The 19,717-nt window shown below is 45.1% G+C and overlaps 1 protein-coding gene and 10 non-coding genes across 14 annotated transcripts in view; all 11 read right to left on the bottom strand.

The window, feature by feature from the left end:
* LOC146026646 (E3 ubiquitin-protein ligase TRIM39-like) overlaps window positions 1-19,624 on the bottom strand; it is a 65,572-nt gene extending 45,948 nt beyond the window's left edge. For 2 of the 4 annotated variants that reach the window (XM_083157476.1, XM_083157477.1), the window contains exons 1-9: window positions 15,155-19,624; window positions 14,919-14,980; window positions 13,978-14,056; window positions 12,730-12,782; window positions 12,225-12,296; window positions 5,914-5,975; window positions 4,973-5,051; window positions 3,725-3,777; window positions 3,219-3,290 (exon numbers count right to left, since the gene is read on the bottom strand). The gene's annotated coding sequence lies outside the window, so the exon portion shown is untranslated. Of the gene's footprint in view, window positions 1-1,026; window positions 1,552-2,160; window positions 2,221-3,218; window positions 3,291-3,724; window positions 3,778-4,972; window positions 5,052-5,913; window positions 5,976-6,149; window positions 8,605-12,224; window positions 12,297-12,729; window positions 12,783-13,977; window positions 14,057-14,918; window positions 14,981-15,154 lie in introns of those variants that run through there. The other 2 variants (XR_014454511.1, XM_083157478.1) reach the window with 2 other exon arrangements.
* On the bottom strand, window positions 1,151-1,280 carry LOC146030130 (small nucleolar RNA SNORA35). The gene has a single exon (XR_014455633.1). It is a non-coding gene; the product is annotated as a small nucleolar RNA SNORA35 (small nucleolar RNA).
* LOC146030080 (small nucleolar RNA SNORD38) lies at window positions 2,028-2,095 on the bottom strand. The gene has a single exon (XR_014455592.1). It is a non-coding gene; the product is annotated as a small nucleolar RNA SNORD38 (small nucleolar RNA).
* LOC146030079 (small nucleolar RNA SNORD38) lies at window positions 2,691-2,762 on the bottom strand. Its single transcript, XR_014455591.1, has one exon. It is a non-coding gene; the product is annotated as a small nucleolar RNA SNORD38 (small nucleolar RNA).
* LOC146030071 (small nucleolar RNA SNORD38) lies at window positions 3,489-3,559 on the bottom strand. Its single transcript, XR_014455583.1, has one exon. It is a non-coding gene; the product is annotated as a small nucleolar RNA SNORD38 (small nucleolar RNA).
* Window positions 4,735-4,806, bottom strand: LOC146030075 (small nucleolar RNA SNORD38). Its single transcript, XR_014455587.1, has one exon. It is a non-coding gene; the product is annotated as a small nucleolar RNA SNORD38 (small nucleolar RNA).
* Window positions 5,247-5,317, bottom strand: LOC146030073 (small nucleolar RNA SNORD38). The gene has a single exon (XR_014455585.1). It is a non-coding gene; the product is annotated as a small nucleolar RNA SNORD38 (small nucleolar RNA).
* LOC146030078 (small nucleolar RNA SNORD38) lies at window positions 11,697-11,768 on the bottom strand. Its single transcript, XR_014455590.1, has one exon. It is a non-coding gene; the product is annotated as a small nucleolar RNA SNORD38 (small nucleolar RNA).
* LOC146030070 (small nucleolar RNA SNORD38) lies at window positions 12,495-12,565 on the bottom strand. The gene has a single exon (XR_014455582.1). It is a non-coding gene; the product is annotated as a small nucleolar RNA SNORD38 (small nucleolar RNA).
* LOC146030074 (small nucleolar RNA SNORD38) lies at window positions 13,740-13,811 on the bottom strand. Its single transcript, XR_014455586.1, has one exon. It is a non-coding gene; the product is annotated as a small nucleolar RNA SNORD38 (small nucleolar RNA).
* Window positions 14,252-14,322, bottom strand: LOC146030072 (small nucleolar RNA SNORD38). Its single transcript, XR_014455584.1, has one exon. It is a non-coding gene; the product is annotated as a small nucleolar RNA SNORD38 (small nucleolar RNA).
* Window positions 19,625-19,717: the final 93 nt, after the last annotated feature.

Raw genomic sequence — 19,717 nt, 5'->3', positions numbered from 1 at the left:
AGGCAACCTGACAACCATGGACTGTTAGTAGACATTCAGGACTAGCGTGGCCATCCCTACTGTCACCTAGATGGCAAGAGTGCTGCTGCATCACAGCACTGTGCGTAGAGTCCTATTTACCAGGGGGTTTCAAACTATCCTCAGGACCCCACACAGTTAACGTTTTCCTGGTCACCTGACAGGGACATTCATTACTCACATTTTAAAAGAGCCACAGGTGGGCTAATTGTTTCACTTGTAAAACATGCACTGTGTGGGGCTCTGAACACCAAGTTTGAGAACCTGTGGTAAATACAAAATGTACTCATTACATCACCTATTGCCAAGCATGAATAGACAAGTCTGGGAGGTTTTAGGATCACATTTAAGAACTTCTGCTCTATGTTACCAATACTCAACCTCTGCCCTCAGGAACCCAGACAGCTCATGTTTCCCAGATCGCCACAAGTGAAATTAAAGATGCACAGGTTGTTCTAAAAGGGATCAATAAGTACCTGAAAAATGGAAGCTGTTGGAGTCCAGAATAATTTTGCTCTTTAAACTTCCACAACTCTAGAATACTAGGTTTACCATAGAATGCCTCTAAAGCTGCATACATCAGCTTCCAATTGTGACCATATAATCAAAATCACAAGACTACTGGAGACAAATGGCACAGTGTGTGTATACAGCTTGCAATACCAACGCTCACCCATGAGACCTGCGTCACAAGAAAGTAATAGACCAGAGGCAACTAGATGGCCTACAGTCCAGTGTAGTGAAAATAAGTAAATCCAGTCAAGAGTGTATGGTAGCAGGCTCTGGAGTTCAAGGGAACTTGTATACTCAGTGTCACTGCATGCACCTGGCTACAGACTAACTAAAACTATACCGATATTCAGATGGATGGGGGGGGGGGGGGGGGGGGGGGGGGGGGGGGGGTGTTGGGGGACTGTTTGTAAATCAAACTTCCCACTTTACTGCATGAGCTGGGTGTATGACCAATCGCATATTCAAGAGGCAGTTAAGAATTTATCAAAGACCACATTCACATATAAAATAGACTGCTTTATTACATTCCATACCTTTAGTTGTGGTGCTGAATTCTCAGACATTACAACATGTAGCTGGCAGACTATGGCACCAGCCCATAATGGACACATGAAATACATTATGTACCCAGCTATCGGAAGGGGCAGCTCACAGCAGAGACTGACCTTTCTGCAAGAAGGGATTTAGTCTGGCACTGGAATGAGACTCCGCAGGCCACAGAAGAGGCCAGGAGACACTTGGCAGTGCTCTAGTGGGTAGAACATTAACAGCCAGACAAGAGATTGGATGTAGAAGTATTTTATTAACCAACATCACAATATACACTACAGACAAAAGTACTTTGATGTCTGACCATAACACTGAAGCTGGCGTCCATTCACAGAACTATCCCATTTTTGTATCAAATGTTGGATTTTATACACATAAATTCAGTAACAGGTGTGGCCAAAAGACATTTGTCCATATAGCGTATGTTCCATGCCAGCCAGAGGAAACCAGTATCCATCACTTCCTACAAACCTGTGGAAAGGAAATAGAATGTTACTATACAGCATGCGACATGCACATAATTTGCAGACTGTATTGTTTAGAAACAGTGTGCTTGCAATATTGCACAATAGGAATAGCACCACCTGCTGGTGTAACAATAGGTAGGCGATTTGGCCTTAAACAGTTAAATCTGACATACGCCAGGGTTAGGGCACTGGCACTCCGCACAGCTAAGGCCCATACACACTAGATGATCTTTTCCAACCGACCGGTTGGAATGAAAATCTGGATTTTTTTTCCCCCGGAAAAAATAACCATTTGCTCCAAAAAGTTGGAAAATGGACAAAAGCAGTCATCTGCATAAGTAGATTGAACCAAGTTGTCCAAATAACCATTTTCATCTGTTTTCTATGTTTAGGAGCAAATTGTCAATTGCTCTCAAGTTTCCATTCCAACCAGATTGGAAAGATCTTCTAGTGTGTATGGGCCTTTAGTGTAAGCATAGTCTTCTTCAGATTGGTCAAGGTCATCACAGACACTCAGTAGCAGAACTGGACAAAGTTATCAACAGAAGACAATGTACTGTAATGCATTAGAGGCCAATATCATAAGGGCAGAATGGAACAGAACACAAGTTACCTTAACTTAGATATCCAGCATGGCCTTCATTCACCTCAATCTGGATCCTTAAACAGACCTCTGCAAGAGATAGTTGCGTTACAAAACCAATCATAGGACTGACTTAAGGCTGCACCAGAATACAAGCACTATAGGGGCCCATACACGGTCCGTTAAATGGATCCGTTCGGGTCTTAATTAGCATGCATCGCATGCGGTGTGCATGCAATGCCATCCGATGCGATGTATAGCAAGTACAAAAAGTATGTGCAGCACATACCGTACTATGTGATGCGCGGGAGCGCGCATCGCATAGTACAAAACGGACGGTCCGGGAATGGACCGTCTATGGGTGCCTTAAGTATTATATCACTCCCAGCTAGACCTTCAAGGCCCCAACTACCAGGCACTGGTGTGTCAGCATACATGAAGCTGGATAGGGTGGGAGCATTAGGTAGGAATAGATTACATCTAAGCCATTGCTAGTACCGGCCTATTTCAGATCATTGATCACTGCTCCAGATATGGCAACAAGTGATCAGTGGCGGAGTCTTCCTCAGGTGCACAAGTGTCATCTCTAGTCACTCAGTAGCAGAACTGGACAAAGTTCTCAGCACAGGAAGATCTCACAGGTCTTCAGGACAGCCCCCAGCTCAACCTGCACATGCAAAGTGACAAACCCAGCACCCAGTCTAATACCCATTTTTCACCACCATAAATATCCTGGGTTATTCCACATTAACACGTAGCAACTCAGGATACTGTGCTGTGTTAAACTCCCAGGTGGAGCAACCTGGCATTTCAATGAAACAGCCAGCGCTGGGAGATTCACTCATCTCCAGCGTTATCACCTAGCCAGCATTATGCCCAGTCCAGGCGTAAGTGGAAAAGGGGACTCCTGCGGGATTGAAGACCATTCCAAAATCCCAGGTGTAAACTAGCTACGCAATGTAAGAGGGTTTTAACAGTTACAAAAATCGGATTCTTCTCTAGGCTCAATGTGGCGATTTAAACACAGGATAAAAGACCCCATCAGATAGATCAGCACCATGTAGAACCCTTCTCTTGGTATCACCTACCTGGCCAGTTGTCACATGGTCCAAATGTGTTTCAGAACAGCCTTGATCTGGAATCCTCATTTCCAGTAGTCACTGCAGGAGAAAGTTGCGTTATATGTAGGGATGGGATCAGTTGTAACAAACACACTTATTGCACTTGCCAATTAAGGTTTCACCTCATGAGCAGCAGGCCACCAGGTAATAAGATACTACACAACTAGGAGTAATCACTATTTGTATAGCCAGAGTAGGGGTAGCTCTGTACACAGGGCAGCTTGTTAGTAGGATAGTCTTCCTCAGGTGCACAAGTGTCATCTCTAGTCACTCAGTAGCAGAACTGGACAAAGTTCTCATCACAGAAAGACCACCAATAGGGCAGGACAACCCTAACCCAGTCAAATCCAGAAGGTTCCGGACCCTGCCTCTAATAGCAAAACTGAGGCTTCTCTTCTAGTCTCAATGGGTGTTATATAAATATAGAATATCCTACAGCAGCACATAAGTCATTTCATTGTATTATTGCTCACCTGGCCAAACAGTCCCCTGTGTGCTTCAGAACAGCCTTCATTGCCAGGGATCACTGAAGGAGAAAGTTGCATTGTATGAAGGGATGGGATCAGTTAGGAACACACTTATTGCTCTTGTTAACCACATTAGTCTTATTTATGATAATTTATACGGTGCCATAAGGCATCTGCCACTCCATTTGTGAAGAGACAAATAAGCAAAACAGGAAGCGGACTAGGTCCCCATACACTTAAAAAAAGATACAGATACAGATTTGGCCAAAAATTACACAAGTGTCAAATCCCATCCAATCCACAGACCCATGCTTATTGGAGTAAAACTTGTCTGCCCATCTGAACTGCGACTCAAAACCCTCTCGGTGGTGGGGAATGGGGTCACATGTCTGCATGCATTGTATTTCATGTGGTGTATTGCATGCGTACCTAGCACGCAGGAAGGTCCTGTGCAGCTCAAGGTGGATGAAACTGCCAAACATTGCTGCAAGAAGTCACAATAGTGTAAGGCCACCTTTAGTTATACAGTAGACTACAAATACAGGGCACATAAGAGCTGCATCAGCTGACACTGAAATAAGTGGCAGAAAACAGGATTTGGTGGTAAGGTATAAAGAAAAGCACATAAGGGAAGAGGACCCGGCTTGTGAGCTTATATTCTAAAGGGGAGAGGCAGACTGGTGTGGTATGCACCTCCAACAGTGGGGATACAGACTGCTGGTGCTCCGACTGGGTGGCGAGCGCAAAGAAGCCACTTGCAAACCTGGTGACTTGCTACAGGTGCTATTCTCCCTCTATGGTGGTCATGGACCCCCAGAAGGGAGAATAGCCCATGTGTGTCTGTATTCCCCTGTTGCAGCACCAGCAGATGGGATCCCGAGTGTCAACCAGCACCCTGGCAGACAGTCTGCTCTAGGCCACCAGGTAAGACTACACAGCTAGAATGGAGCACCAAGTTATTTGTCTGTAGCCAAGTAGTGGTGGCTCTGTACAAAGGGCTGCTTAATAGCAGGAGTCTTCCTCAGGTGCACAAGTGTCATCTCTAGTCACTCAGTAGCAGAACTGGACAAAGTTCTCATCACAGGAAGACCAATAGGGTTTGCATGGCCAGAACAGCAGGAGAGCACTGACTCAGTCTGCACAGGCAGGACTAAACCCAGGAGACTCAGCCTCTATTCTAAATGGACTTCTATACGCAGTATCTCCTCAATATAACCAGATTTCAGAAAGTCAATTATCAGTGTTATAACTCACCTGGCTGAATGGCACCTTGTCTAGGTCACCTTAGTGCTTCAGAAAGCCACCAACCTAGAGCCTTCATTGCAGTTAATCACTGGAAGAGAAGAGATCTATTATAGAAATGGACATGATCAATTTGTCAAGACCACAATCTCACACATGTTTTCATTAAATGTATCACTACAATAGAAGCCTTAAGCCACCAGGTACTAAGTGACTACACAACTGCCCACTAAGTCATCCCTACTTGCTTCTATGGAGTCACTACTTAGATGAGCTGCAGACAAGTCTCCCTCAGGTGCACAAGTGTCATCTCTAGTCACTCAGTAGCAGAACTGGACAAAGTTCTCATCACAGGAAGACCATGTACTACAATGCACTGATAGGTTTGACCATACAATCAATGGTCGATGGTAAGAACCATTGATAGTTTGTTCAGACCTCATGTCCTATTCTGGCAATTCCCTATACACAGGTCGCCATCAAACCCCATAGCACAATCCCTGCAGTTCCCTATATACAGGTGCCCACACTCTTTACTCCTGCAGTTTGTTATAGAGTAGCCCCATCCCCTAATTCTTGTACCTTCCTCTATAGTGACCTCACTAAGATGCGGGCAGGGCTCAGCTGCAGCAGATGCTCCACCGCTTTGACAGCTTGGCCCTCTCACCCTGTCCCTTCACTTTCCTTTCCTTGAACTCGCCTGTACCGAGTTCATTGCGGGCTGCAGCGGCACCAATGTGCCTTGCTACCTCAGCACACTATTATCCCACCACTATATTAAAAAAAAAAAACCTCCCTATATCATGTGTCAACCCAATGCATGTCGACCTAAAGGCCATCCACAACTCCTGCAGTTCCCCCACCGTTCGCTATATATAGTTTACACCAGGCCCAGCGCTTATTCCCATATCACCCACTTACAAGTCACCACCACGCCCCATTCGAGCACTCACCAGGATAAGCCGGACACGCTGCGGGTCTCCTCTTCGCTCACATGGCGGCGTCGGTCAGATACCTGGAAGACAGGACAGAAGTTAGTACAGGCCCGGGAGAGCGCCGGCAGCGGGCGGGAGGAGCTGCGGTGCTCAGTTCTCCAAGGTTGTTTCCACACGGTGACTGCGGATCACAGCAAATCATCACTCGCACCGGAGGCTGCAGGGAAGCGGGGGGCAGGCCGAGCATTACTCACCTGGAGATACCACGTGTCCTCTCCCCGGACTCCGCTCGCACATCCACCAAGCCATGCAACGCGGCGGAAGAAAGAGACAGAGAAGCGCCGAACGGAGGCTTATATAGGAGGCAAATCTCGTGAGATACGCCCACTGCGAGACCACGAAAATAAAGTGTCCGGTATGACGGGGATGGCGGCCGCCATTTTCTCGAAGACTTAAATGTAAACCCACATATATATGTAATGTATTTATTACTTATTAGACACCAATAAATGGTGGTAGTCGTAGCTGAGATGTCTCTGCCATTACTGTCCCCCAATCCCTTTATAGGTGTTATATTATTCATAGCATCCTCTCAAGAGCGTTACACTGATTACTGCCCCCCAAGCCAATGCGTGAGGTGTGTCACATTTATTATTGTCCCCCCAAAGGTTAGAAGTCAGTGCCACGTTCATACAATGGATGACTGTCAATGATCATTGGCCATCCCTGTGCATCATTATCGCTCCCACAAACTCAGTGCCAGAGCTATGGGTTAACACTCTCACAGCAGCCGTAATTAGAAAAAAGGCTACTTGTTTCCTAGCACGGCACCCACGATTTTCATCTTATGCCATCGTATTGACCCGATCGCATGCGATGCGATCAGACCCGATTTTTAATTGTACAGCCACCCTGATGGGTGATTAATATGTTAAATGCACCCCCATTGTTAACGCTACCTCCACTATAAACGCCAACCCGAAGCGCGGCGAGCTCAGAAATATTAAGGGCAGCCAGTGAGATCTGCGATTGAGATGCGAGGTGCAGGGGAGCACACCTGGCATCGCACACGCACAGAAACCATCTGCAATGTGGCAGTTTTCATGAGATCCGTCACAGCAACAACCTCATGAAAAATGCCATATCGCACCAGTGTATGGGCACCTTTATTCAACTCCCCACTCATCACATGCATTGCAAAGTTTATTATTGCCATATGCATGAATATTTCCTATGAGGCTTTTCTTTGTGGCAGTATCCCCATAGCTGACTGAATGGGTGTGGTATATTATCCCGACAGTCGGGATTCCGACAGTCATTAGTCAAACGTCGGAATCCCGACTGCACAGCATGGGGAGCGCAATGAAGCCCTTTCCGGGCTCGCCACGCTGCGGGCACGGTGGCGAGCTGCACTCGCCACCTATTTTATTCTCCCTCTATGGGGGTCGTGGACCACCACGAGGGAGCAGTCGGGATTCCAACGTCGGAGGAATGACGGTCGGAATCCCGACTGAATATGCCCTGTAATGTATGATTACAGTAATAAAACACCCTGGCCACCAATCACAGGCACTCCAATTGTAAATTGAGTAGCACAACCAGGAGCAGAGTATTTTGAGACAGATAGAAGGGGTCAATGCTCTCGGCGGCGGGGGAGACTGCAGTGTGCAGTGCTGTGGCCCCGGACACCAGTGGGCAGAAGTATCGCGCCCAGACATGAGTCCTAGTCTAGATAGCGTGGTAACTATGCTTTGTGTCAGTTGTCACATACAAAATCTATATATGTCCAGCAGTCCAATATTGAAGACTACATTAATTACACTCTAAAGTTAAGGAATTAAACTTTATTGACTGTGCATACATCTGAATTAATCTATTCCAAGTGTTTGACAAACGATTAACAACAGAAGAGTTTTCTCTCTTTTTTGTCACCTTACCAACTATTAAGTGACATTAATTGCAGTTTGCTATATCCCAATGAAGTATAACAAATCCTATGGTGGCTGATGAATATGAGAAATAACAGACATAGAATTAGTTTACCTGAATAATTCTACATACAATTGAGCCTCCTACAGGATACAGATGTTGTAGAAAATGCTTGTGTGCTGAATTATTGTTCTAATACCAATTTATTGTTACAACTTACTGTTGCTGTTTCATGTATTTTTTTACTCTTTTGTATAAGTGTTGCCTCACCAAGAGGAGACGAATAAATATTTTATTGTCGTTTTTGGTATAATAAAACCTTTTTTGGGGGGAGTTCCTACAATTTCTTTGTTTAGCAAAACTATTTGACACAGACAGCGCTTCATACTTTTGTTTTATATGTGTCAATGCTGAGCGGTCTGGACACAAAACATACACTGATGACCTCTCATTATAGAGCAGTGATGGCTTACCATTCCCCCATATCTGAGGAGTGTCCCATTCATTACCATCCCCCAATACCTGAGGAGTGTCCCATTCATTACCATCCCCCAATACCTGAGGAGTGTCCCATTCATTACCATCCCCCCAATACCTGAGGAGTGCCCCATTCATTACCATTCCCCCATATCTGAGGAGTGTCCCATTCATTACCATCCCCCAATACCTGAGGAGTGTCCCATTCATTACCATCCCCCCAATACCTGAGGAGTGTCCCATTCATTACCATCCCCCAATACCCGAGAAGTGTTCCATTCATTACCATCCCCCCAATACCTGAGGAGTGTCCCATTCATTACCATCCCCCCAATACCTGAGGAGTGTCCCATTCATTACCATCCCCCAATACCCGAGAAGTGTCCCATTCATTACCATCCCCCCAATACCTGAGGAGTGCCCCATTCATTACCATCCCCCCATATCTGAGGAGTGTCCCATTCATTACCATCCCCCAATACCTGAAGAGTGCCCCATTCTTTAGCATCCCTCAATACCTGAGTGCCCCATTCATTACCATCCCCCAATACCTGAGGAGTGTTCCATTCATTACCATCCCCCAATACCTGTGGAGTGTCCCATTCATTAACATCCCCCAATACCTGAGGAGTGCCCCATTCATTAACATCCCCCAATACCTGAGGAGTGTCCCATTCATTACCATCCCCCCATATCTGAGGAGTGTCCCATTCATTACCATCCCCCAATACCTGAGGAGTGTCCCATTCATTACCATCCCCCAATACCTGAGGAGTGTCCCATTCATTACCATTCCCCCATATCTGAGGAGTGTCCCATTCCCCCATACCTGAAGAGTGCCCCATTCGTTAGCATCCCTCAATACCCGAGGAGTGTCCCATTCATTACCATTCCTTCATATCTGAGGAGTGTCCCATTCATTAGCATCCCTCAATATCTGAGGAGTGTCCCATTCATTACCATTCCCCCAAACCTGCAGTGTCCCATTCATTACCATCCCCCAATACCTGAGGAGTGTCCCATTCATTACCATCCCCCAATACCCGAGGAATGCCCCATTCATTACCATTCCCCCATACCCAAGGAGTGTCCCATTCATTAACATCCCCCAACGCCTGAGGAGTGTCCAATTCATTACCGTTCCAATACCTGAGTGCCCCATGCATTACAACTCCCCCATATCTGAGAAGTGCCCCATTTCTTACCATCCCCCAATACCTGAGGAGTGTCCCATTGATTAAAATCCCCCAATACCTGCGGAATGTCCCATTCATTACCATTTTCCAATACCTAAGGAGTCTCATTAAGATCCATCTACTCTTAAGGCCTGTAACATTCAGTAGTGTATTCGATATACCGGAGGACTAGAGTAGCATATTTATCAGTCTTTCCAATACCCGAGAATCTAATTCATAGGTATCAATCACTACCGGTATTACCACGTTCATTTGAAGTGTGCCCCCCATGTACCGGACAATTACAGAAATGTGTTTGTACAGGATAATGTTGTCTTATGATCAACAGACAGGAAGTATAATATGACCACAATATTTTAAAAAAGGGGACCGCACTTTAAAAAAACAAAACGTGTACCTCGTGTTATCGGGCATATGCCCGTTGGTCCATATATATGGAAACCATATTATATATATATATCATATAATACCGTCTGCTGAGCAGCAGACAATAAGTAACAAGGGACTCAATTTGAAAGATGGGACACACCTCTTTTAAATGCAGGTACCCTTGAATTATTGGAAGACAGGTTGGGTGAAATACCCACCCCTGAACTCCAATAAATGTACTGTACTTGTCCACAAGAAAGGTGTTCATTGCCCACTAACTGTAATATTACTGGTAGGGTATGGTGTACAACCAGATGCCACAACCAAGGGATCGGGGCTGCAGATTAATCCTTACCACCAACCCACCACTACTAGCCCATAGAGAACATCTACACCCCACCTTAACATAGAGTGTAGAACAATTGCACTTTATGCTGACACTATAGTAACCCTACAAAGTTTGTATACAGCTGAGATGAATGTATTCAAATTAACTATCGATGCAACTCCAGTAAACATTTAGGTGCCAATTTCTCTTCATGTGCTGCAATATCTACGTAGTAGGCTGCGTACACACCTAAAGATTAAGTTGATCATAAAAATAGAAAAAGCTTATGGGACTGCCTGAGGCAATCCCTGCTGACAATAATGGTGCACCAGCTTCCTGCTAGCACCAACAAAAAAACTGATGTCACCGTGGGGCCCATACAACCCGAAGGAGAAAGATGAAAAATGGGACTTTCATGATTTACCCAATGGTTGTTGCAAATTTGTATTACTGGAAAACCAAATATATTTAAAAAAAAAAAAAATTAAATAAATATGGAAAGAAACAACCATTCCAACCAGTCAGATTGGAAAGAATCTTAGCGTGTGTCCAATTTCATCCTTAATTCTGATATTAAATAAGTGAGGAAGAAAGACACGTCTGTGGGGAAATCAACACTCTTATGTATTATGTTGGGTAAAACAAAGATTTATGTTAGGTCTGAATTAAAAAGTCTGGCAATGTATAGGAACAAATGACAGTCAACCATTTGCTCCCAAACCTCGGAATTTAAATAAAAACAATTCAGATAAATATGTTAACTCAGACAATTTGTTTAAAGCAATCAGTATTCCAGCATTTGGGAGTGAATGGCTGATTGTTATATACTCCTATACATTACCAGATTGAGAACAAATGGTTGATTGTAATTTGTTCCCAGATATAAGATTTCTGTTCCAACCAGCCAGATTGGCAAGAATCGTATAGTGTGTATCCAGCTTCAGGGGAGGTACATGAGGAATAAGGATACTGTAATGAGAAACAATAGCACAAATATTCCCTGCTTGGGGATCACACATTCTGATCTACAACTTTCATATAACTTAGATTTTGCCGGTTTAAGAATTGCATAATATAAGTGAAAACTGAAGCAAAGAGACTTAAATACTTAACCAACTGTTTTACTTTTATTCATTATTAAATGTCATAATATATAACCTTTATCTTCATAGATATATGCATTTTATTTCCTATATCAGGTGTATCCTAGATAAATCAACACATGAAAATGCTCTCATACAGAACAAGTGGAGCGCGCATCGCATAGTACAAAACGGACGGTCCGGGAATGGACCGTCTATGGGTGCCTTAAGTATTATATCACTCCCAGCTAGACCTTCAAGGCCCCAACTACCAGGCACTGGTGTGTCAGCATACATGAAGCTGGATAGGGTGGGAGCATTAGGTAGGAATAGATTACATCTAAGCCATTGCTAGTACCGGCCTATTTCAGATCATTGATCACTGCTCCAGATATGGCAACAAGTGATCAGTGGCGGAGTCTTCCTCAGGTGCACAAGTGTCATCTCTAGTCACTCAGTAGCAGAACTGGACAAAGTTCTCAGCACAGGAAGATCTCACAGGTCTTCAGGACAGCCCCCAGCTCAACCTGCACATGCAAAGTGACAAACCCAGCACCCAGTCTAATACCCATTTTTCACCACCATAAATATCCTGGGTTATTCCACATTAACACGTAGCAACTCAGGATACTGTGCTGTGTTAAACTCCCAGGTGGAGCAACCTGGCATTTCAATGAAACAGCCAGCGCTGGGAGATTCACTCATCTCCAGCGTTATCACCTAGCCAGCATTATGCCCAGTCCAGGCGTAAGTGGAAAAGGGGACTCCTGCGGGATTGAAGACCATTCCAAAATCCCAGGTGTAAACTAGCTACGCAATGTAAGAGGGTTTTAACAGTTACAAAAATCGGATTCTTCTCTAGGCTCAATGTGGCGATTTAAACACAGGATAAAAGACCCCATCAGATAGATCAGCACCATGTAGAACCCTTCTCTTGGTATCACCTACCTGGCCAGTTGTCACATGGTCCAAATGTGTTTCAGAACAGCCTTGATCTGGAATCCTCATTTCCAGTAGTCACTGCAGGAGAAAGTTGCGTTATATGTAGGGATGGGATCAGTTGTAACAAACACACTTATTGCACTTGCCAATTAAGGTTTCACCTCATGAGCAGCAGGCCACCAGGTAATAAGATACTACACAACTAGGAGTAATCACTATTTGTATAGCCAGAGTAGGGGTAGCTCTGTACACAGGGCAGCTTGTTAGTAGGATAGTCTTCCTCAGGTGCACAAGTGTCATCTCTAGTCACTCAGTAGCAGAACTGGACAAAGTTCTCATCACAGAAAGACCACCAATAGGGCAGGACAACCCTAACCCAGTCAAATCCAGAAGGTTCCGGACCCTGCCTCTAATAGCAAAACTGAGGCTTCTCTTCTAGTCTCAATGGTGTTATATAAATATAGAATATCCTACAGCAGCACATAAGTCATTTCATTGTATTATTGCTCACCTGGCCAAACAGTCCCCTGTGTGCTTCAGAACAGCCTTCATTGCCAGGGATCACTGAAGGAGAAAGTTGCATTGTATGAAGGGATGGGATCAGTTAGGAACACACTTATTGCTCTTGTTAACCACATTAGTCTTATTTATGATAATTTATACGGTGCCATAAGGCATCTGCCACTCCATTTGTGAAGAGACAAATAAGCAAAACAGGAAGCGGACTAGGTCCCCATACACTTAAAAAAAGATACAGATACAGATTTGGCCAAAAATTACACAAGTGTCAAATCCCATCCAATCCACAGACCCATGCTTATTGGAGTAAAACTTGTCTGCCCATCTGAACTGCGACTCAAAACCCTCTCGGTGGTGGGGAATGGGGTCACATGTCTGCATGCATTGTATTTCATGTGGTGTATTGCATGCGTACCTAGCACGCAGGAAGGTCCTGTGCAGCTCAAGGTGGATGAAACTGCCAAACATTGCTGCAAGAAGTCACAATAGTGTAAGGCCACCTTTAGTTATACAGTAGACTACAAATACAGGGCACATAAGAGCTGCATCAGCTGACACTGAAATAAGTGGCAGAAAACAGGATTTGGTGGTAAGGTATAAAGAAAAGCACATAAGGGAAGAGGACCCGGCTTGTGAGCTTATATTCTAAAGGGGAGAGGCAGACTGGTGTGGTATGCACCTCCAACAGTGGGGATACAGACTGCTGGTGCTCCGACTGGGTGGCGAGCGCAAAGAAGCCACTTGCAAACCTGGTGACTTGCTACAGGTGCTATTCTCCCTCTATGGTGGTCATGGACCCCCAGAAGGGAGAATAGCCCATGTGTGTCTGTATTCCCCTGTTGCAGCACCAGCAGATGGGATCCCGAGTGTCAACCAGCACCCTGGCAGACAGTCTGCTCTAGGCCACCAGGTAAGACTACACAGCTAGAATGGAGCACCAAGTTATTTGTCTGTAGCCAAGTAGTGGTGGCTCTGTACAAAGGGCTGCTTAATAGCAGGAGTCTTCCTCAGGTGCACAAGTGTCATCTCTAGTCACTCAGTAGCAGAACTGGACAAAGTTCTCATCACAGGAAGACCAATAGGGTTTGCATGGCCAGAACAGCAGGAGAGCACTGACTCAGTCTGCACAGGCAGGACTAAACCCAGGAGACTCAGCCTCTATTCTAAATGGACTTCTATACGCAGTATCTCCTCAATATAACCAGATTTCAGAAAGTCAATTATCAGTGTTATAACTCACCTGGCTGAATGGCACCTTGTCTAGGTCACCTTAGTGCTTCAGAAAGCCACCAACCTAGAGCCTTCATTGCAGTTAATCACTGGAAGAGAAGAGATCTATTATAGAAATGGACATGATCAATTTGTCAAGACCACAATCTCACACATGTTTTCATTAAATGTATCACTACAATAGAAGCCTTAAGCCACCAGGTACTAAGTGACTACACAACTGCCCACTAAGTCATCCCTACTTGCTTCTATGGAGTCACTACTTAGATGAGCTGCAGACAAGTCTCCCTCAGGTGCACAAGTGTCATCTCTAGTCACTCAGTAGCAGAACTGGACAAAGTTCTCATCACAGGAAGACCATGTACTACAATGCACTGATAGGTTTGACCATACAATCAATGGTCGATGGTAAGAACCATTGATAGTTTGTTCAGACCTCATGTCCTATTCTGGCAATTCCCTATACACAGGTCGCCATCAAACCCCATAGCACAATCCCTGCAGTTCCCTATATACAGGTGCCCACACTCTTTACTCCTGCAGTTTGTTATAGAGTAGCCCCATCCCCTAATTCTTGTACCTTCCTCTATAGTGACCTCACTAAGATGCGGGCAGGGCTCAGCTGCAGCAGATGCTCCACCGCTTTGACAGCTTGGCCCTCTCACCCTGTCCCTTCACTTTCCTTTCCTTGAACTCGCCTGTACCGAGTTCATTGCGGGCTGCAGCGGCACCAATGTGCCTTGCTACCTCAGCACACTATTATCCCACCACTATATTAAAAAAAAAAAACCTCCCTATATCATGTGTCAACCCAATGCATGTCGACCTAAAGGCCATCCACAACTCCTGCAGTTCCCCCACCGTTCGCTATATATAGTTTACACCAGGCCCAGCGCTTATTCCCATATCACCCACTTACAAGTCACCACCACGCCCCATTCGAGCACTCACCAGGATAAGCCGGACACGCTGCGGGTCTCCTCTTCGCTCACATGGCGGCGTCGGTCAGATACCTGGAAGACAGGACAGAAGTTAGTACAGGCCCGGGAGAGCGCCGGCAGCGGGCGGGAGGAGCTGCGGTGCTCAGTTCTCCAAGGTTGTTTCCACACGGTGACTGCGGATCACAGCAAATCATCACTCGCACCGGAGGCTGCAGGGAAGCGGGGGGCAGGCCGAGCATTACTCACCTGGAGATACCACGTGTCCTCTCCCCGGACTCCGCTCGCACATCCACCAAGCCATGCAACGCGGCGGAAGAAAGAGACAGAGAAGCGCCGAACGGAGGCTTATATAGGAGGCAAATCTCGTGAGATACGCCCACTGCGAGACCACGAAAATAAAGTGTCCGGTATGACGGGGATGGCGGCCGCCATTTTCTCGAAGACTTAAATGTAAACCCACATATATATGTAATGTATTTATTACTTATTAGACACCAATAAATGGTGGTAGTCGTAGCTGAGATGTCTCTGCCATTACTGTCCCCCAATCCCTTTATAGGTGTTATATTATTCATAGCATCCTCTCAAGAGCGTTACACTGATTACTGCCCCCCAAGCCAATGCGTGAGGTGTGTCACATTTATTATTGTCCCCCCAAAGGTTAGAAGTCAGTGCCACGTTCATACAATGGATGACTGTCAATGATCATTGGCCATCCCTGTGCATCATTATCGCTCCCACAAACTCAGTGCCAGAGCTATGGGTTAACACTCTCACAGCAGCCGTAATTAGAAAAAAGGCTACTTGTTTCCTAGCACGGCACCCACGATTTTCATCTTATGCCATCGTATTGACCCGATCGCATGCGATGCGATCAGACCCGATTTTTAATTGTACAGCCACCCTGATGGGTGATTAATATGTTAAATGCACCCCCATTGTTAACGCTACCTCCACTATAAACGCCAACCCGAAGCGCGGCGAGCTCAGAAATATTAAGGGCAGCCAGTGAGATCTGCGATTGAGATGCGAGGTGCAGGGGAGCACACCTGGCATCGCACACGCACAGAAACCATCTGCAATGTGGCAGTTTTCATGAGATCCGTCACAGCAACAACCTCATGAAAAATGCCATATCGCACCAGTGTATGGGCACCTTTATTCAACTCCCCACTCATCACATGCATTGCAAAGTTTATTATTGCCATATGCATGAATATTTCCTATGAGGCTTTTCTTTGTGGCAGTATCCCCATAGCTGACTGAATGGGTGTGGTATATTATCCCGACAGTCGGGATTCCGACAGTCATTAGTCAAACGTCGGAATCCCGACTGCACAGCATGGGGAGCGCAATGAAGCCCTTTCCGGGCTCGCCACGCTGCGGGCACGGTGGCGAGCTGCACTCGCCACCTATTTTATTCTCCCTCTATGGGGGTCGTGGACCACCACGAGGGAGCAGTCGGGATTCCAACGTCGGAGGAATGACGGTCGGAATCCCGACTGAATATGCCCTGTAATGTATGATTACAGTAATAAAACACCCTGGCCACCAATCACAGGCACTCCAATTGTAAATTGAGTAGCACAACCAGGAGCAGAGTATTTTGAGACAGATAGAAGGGGTCAATGCTCTCGGCGGCGGGGGAGACTGCAGTGTGCAGTGCTGTGGCCCCGGACACCAGTGGGCAGAAGTATCGCGCCCAGACATGAGTCCTAGTCTAGATAGCGTGGTAACTATGCTTTGTGTCAGTTGTCACATACAAAATCTATATATGTCCAGCAGTCCAATATTGAAGACTACATTAATTACACTCTAAAGTTAAGGAATTAAACTTTATTGACTGTGCATACATCTGAATTAATCTATTCCAAGTGTTTGACAAACGATTAACAACAGAAGAGTTTTCTCTCTTTTTTGTCACCTTACCAACTATTAAGTGACATTAATTGCAGTTTGCTATATCCCAATGAAGTATAACAAATCCTATGGTGGCTGATGAATATGAGAAATAACAGACATAGAATTAGTTTACCTGAATAATTCTACATACAATTGAGCCTCCTACAGGATACAGATGTTGTAGAAAATGCTTGTGTGCTGAATTATTGTTCTAATACCAATTTATTGTTACAACTTACTGTTGCTGTTTCATGTATTTTTTTACTCTTTTGTATAAGTGTTGCCTCACCAAGAGGAGACGAATAAATATTTTATTGTCGTTTTTGGTATAATAAAACCTTTTTTGGGGGGAGTTCCTACAATTTCTTTGTTTAGCAAAACTATTTGACACAGACAGCGCTTCATACTTTTGTTTTATATGTGTCAATGCTGAGCGGTCTGGACACAAAACATACACTGATGACCTCTCATTATAGAGCAGTGATGGCTTACCATTCCCCCATATCTGAGGAGTGTCCCATTCATTACCATCCCCCAATACCTGAGGAGTGTCCCATTCATTACCATCCCCCAATACCTGAGGAGTGTCCCATTCATTACCATCCCCCCAATACCTGAGGAGTGCCCCATTCATTACCATTCCCCCATATCTGAGGAGTGTCCCATTCATTACCATCCCCCAATACCTGAGGAGTGTCCCATTCATTACCATCCCCCCAATACCTGAGGAGTGTCCCATTCATTACCATCCCCCAATACCCGAGAAGTGTTCCATTCATTACCATCCCCCCAATACCTGAGGAGTGTCCCATTCATTACCATCCCCCCAATACCTGAGGAGTGTCCCATTCATTACCATCCCCCAATACCCGAGAAGTGTCCCATTCATTACCATCCCCCCAATACCTGAGGAGTGCCCCATTCATTACCATCCCCCCATATCTGAGGAGTGTCCCATTCATTACCATCCCCCAATACCTGAAGAGTGCCCCATTCTTTAGCATCCCTCAATACCTGAGTGCCCCATTCATTACCATCCCCCAATACCTGAGGAGTGTTCCATTCATTACCATCCCCCAATACCTGTGGAGTGTCCCATTCATTAACATCCCCCAATACCTGAGGAGTGCCCCATTCATTAACATCCCCCAATACCTGAGGAGTGTCCCATTCATTACCATCCCCCCATATCTGAGGAGTGTCCCATTCATTACCATCCCCCAATACCTGAGGAGTGTCCCATTCATTACCATCCCCCAATACCTGAGGAGTGTCCCATTCATTACCATTCCCCCATATCTGAGGAGTGTCCCATTCCCCCATACCTGAAGAGTGCCCCATTCGTTAGCATCCCTCAATACCCGAGGAGTGTCCCATTCATTACCATTCCTTCATATCTGAGGAGTGTCCCATTCATTAGCATCCCTCAATATCTGAGGAGTGTCCCATTCATTACCATTCCCCCAAACCTGCAGTGTCCCATTCATTACCATCCCCCAATACCTGAGGAGTGTCCCATTCATTACCATCCCCCAATACCCGAGGAATGCCCCATTCATTACCATTCCCCCATACCCAAGGAGTGTCCCATTCATTAACATCCCCCAACGCCTGAGGAGTGTCCAATTCATTACCGTTCCAATACCTGAGTGCCCCATGCATTACAACTCCCCCATATCTGAGAAGTGCCCCATTTCTTACCATCCCCCAATACCTGAGGAGTGTCCCATTGATTAAAATCCCCCAATACCTGCGGAATGTCCCATTCATTACCATTTTCCAATACCTAAGGAGTCTCATTAAGATCCATCTACTCTTAAGGCCTGTAACATTCAGTAGTGTATTCGATATACCGGAGGACTAGAGTAGCATATTTATCAGTCTTTCCAATACCCGAGAATCTAATTCATAGGTATCAATCACTACCGGTATTACCACGTTCATTTGAAGTGTGCCCCCCATGTACCGGACAATTACAGAAATGTGTTTGTACAGGATAATGTTGTCTTATGATCAACAGACAGGAAGTATAATATGACCACAATATTTTAAAAAAGGGGACCGCACTTTAAAAAAACAAAACGTGTACCTCGTGTTATCGGGCATATGCCCGTTGGTCCATATATATGGAAACCATATTATATATATATATCATATAATACCGTCTGCTGAGCAGCAGACAATAAGTAACAAGGGACTCAATTTGAAAGATGGGACACACCTCTTTTAAATGCAGGTACCCTTGAATTATTGGAAGACAGGTTGGGTGAAATACCCACCCCTGAACTCCAATAAATGTACTGTACTTGTCCACAAGAAAGGTGTTCATTGCCCACTAACTGTAATATTACTGGTAGGGTATGGTGTACAACCAGATGCCACAACCAAGGGATCGGGGCTGCAGATTAATCCTTACCACCAACCCACCACTACTAGCCCATAGAGAACATCTACACCCCACCTTAACATAGAGTGTAGAACAATTGCACTTTATGCTGACACTATAGTAACCCTACAAAGTTTGTATACAGCTGAGATGAATGTATTCAAATTAACTATCGATGCAACTCCAGTAAACATTTAGGTGCCAATTTCTCTTCATGTGCTGCAATATCTACGTAGTAGGCTGCGTACACACCTAAAGATTAAGTTGATCATAAAAATAGAAAAAGCTTATGGGACTGCCTGAGGCAATCCCTGCTGACAATAATGGTGCACCAGCTTCCTGCTAGCACCAACAAAAAAACTGATGTCACCGTGGGGCCCATACAACCCGAAGGAGAAAGATGAAAAATGGGACTTTCATGATTTACCCAATGGTTGTTGCAAATTTGTATTACTGGAAAACCAAATATATTTTTTTTTTTTTTTAAATATATTTTTATTGCGAAGAAAACCAAATATATT

Source organism: Crinia signifera, chromosome 8, assembly GCF_055691185.1.
Source record: "Crinia signifera chromosome 8, ASM5569118v1, whole genome shotgun sequence".
NCBI lineage: Eukaryota > Metazoa > Chordata > Amphibia > Anura > Myobatrachidae > Crinia > Crinia signifera.
The sequence above is the reverse complement of the archived record's forward strand: the minus strand, read 5'-3'. Positions and strand labels throughout refer to the sequence as shown.